Consider the following 2,106-nt stretch of genomic DNA (forward strand, 5'->3'; position numbering starts at 1 on the left):
TTATTTTTCTGGCTACTGCATATCTGAAATGCTGTACTCAGGTGCAGCTCTCTTTACATCCTGGAGATCATTTCCCATGAAGAATAGCAGGCAATGTTAGAAATCTGATAAGAGTGTCTTTCCCTTGTGATGAGTTCCTGCCCAAAATCTGAGGCAGGAGATGAGGAATTCAGCATGAAGGATACAGACCAAGAGAAAGGACCTGACAGGAGCACAGTCACTCCCTTTGTTGCAATGCTTTAGGCTAACCATTATTCACAGCCCTTTCCTCATATTGCATCTTTCATGATTTGCTTAAGCGATTTTAAATTGCTTTTGTGATTTCATTTAGCAGAGACCACAATAAAAGTGACCCTTGAGTCTATGAAATGAAACAGCCCGCACAAAGGGACTGAAGGCCTCCACAGTGTGTGGGGTGACGGGTTTGTGTGCTGCACGCAATGTGTTTGCATGGGACAAAGGAAGGATAAAGGGCCCCAAGAAAATGAGGAAGGAGTGAGGAACATTGCTACAGCAGCTGCTCAGAGCAGCTAGGGTAAAATCCACGCTGCCTGCCTCTTTGCCTGTGCAAATGAAGGGAAGAGCTTTGTCAGACAACCCGGCTGAGTAAGACAGAAATGGTACCTTGCAAAGTTGTTGCATTTTTACGCAGCTGCTTTTCTCGGCTGCTCTCAACTGTGCCGGAGAGCAATAAGCCTGTAGCAGAGGAATCCCAAGGCTGACTTCTGCTTTCTTTCCATAGGCTCCTAACAGCCCCTGGGGACTGGCTTCGGTACCAGAGACAAAACACTGAGCAGAATGCACGGAGAAAACCATACAGAAGCAACTACTGCCGTGCTGTTTGGCTGCTCTTGGCTGTTGATGGCAAGTGGACTTGTGGTGTTAGGCAGCTCTCAGGGGGAGGATCTGAAGCACTCTATCTGTGACACCTCGTTTAAGGTATTACTCCCACTTTCCTTCACTTTGCAGAGTGGAAAACCCCAGGGAGGGGGCAGCCTGTGATCTCCTTGCTCTCCCCCTGCAGGGATCCCTGCACTGGAGGCAGGCAGGAGAAACTCTATTCTGGCCATGCAGCACTTCCTGCTTGCACTTTACCAGGAACCAGTGCCCGTGCTCAACTCGCTGCAGTTCTGCTCGGAGCTTCCCAGGAGGTGGGCAGCAAATCTTTCCAAGTACTGCCCCTGCTTTCTAAGATGGAGCAGGGAGAAGGGGGGGCGGGGAGAGAGAAGCAACAGCAGAATAAAACAGAACAAACTTCTGGAGATGAAAAGAAGCTGAGAACTGGGGAGAAATCTGATTTTGAGATTTTGTCACTGTGGTGGCACAATTTCCTTCCATGCAGCTGTGTAATGAGTTCACATCTGTTAATGCCACATGTTGCTCTGCCTTGCACAGATGCAAAGTCTCTATTTTTCTAATTAGCAACAGCATGAAGTATATCTTAATTTTCTGTCCCCCTTCCCTCTAATAAATGTGGTATTAACAAGGTTACGTGCCTGCTTTCACAGGGTTTAATTGAATGAGAAGCAAGATTGGGTTAGATCACACCGTTCTTTTCAGGTGAGGTTTGCCCAGATGCAGAGATGTCGATTCCTCACAGCTAGCGGAAGGCACAGGGTGGGAAGTAGGGATACACATCCTTTCTCAGCCGTGGATGTGATTAACCAGGCTTCTCTGGACTAGGTTGCATGTGTGTATGTGTTGCACATACGTATTTTTTACAGTTTATCCGTTCACTTGACCCTGGCTGGAAGCTCAGCTGAGTTTCTGGTTGAAGGGGCTAAGGACACGCAGCTCAGGTCTGAGCAGACCGAGAGCCATGGGTCCTCAAGGGCAACCCTAGCTGAAATCAAGTGACTTTCCCCACTGCTGGCTGTGACATGTGCTGCAGGGGACAGATTTGCCCTCGGGTGCCCAGTGTGACGGTGGGGTGGGCATGGGGCTCCTTGCACAGCAGCATTCGTATTCACCGGGCTGCTGGGGGAAATCCACTGGGACCACGCAGCAATTACTTGTGTGATTTAATTGGCATTATCATTTTACTGGCTTGACAGAGATAAATCGCCCTATTGGATGAGGCTGCTACAGTGTGACAGCAAATGCAGA

At 48.8% G+C, this 2,106-nt stretch overlaps 1 long non-coding RNA gene across 1 annotated transcript; it reads left to right on the forward strand.

Annotated features, from left to right (window-relative positions):
• Window positions 1-518: 518 nt before the first annotated feature.
• LOC122168873 lies at window positions 519-1,498 on the forward strand. The gene is made up of 3 exons (XR_006171411.1): window positions 519-620; window positions 743-939; window positions 1,025-1,498. It is a non-coding gene; the product is annotated as an uncharacterized LOC122168873 (long non-coding RNA).
• The last annotated feature ends 608 nt before the right edge of the window (window positions 1,499-2,106 follow it).

The sequence above is a fragment of the Centrocercus urophasianus genome, unplaced genomic scaffold, assembly GCF_019232065.1.
Source record: "Centrocercus urophasianus isolate 14NV4802_14NV808 unplaced genomic scaffold, USGS_Curo_1.0 seq_47, whole genome shotgun sequence".
NCBI classification, from domain to species: domain Eukaryota; kingdom Metazoa; phylum Chordata; class Aves; order Galliformes; family Phasianidae; genus Centrocercus; species Centrocercus urophasianus.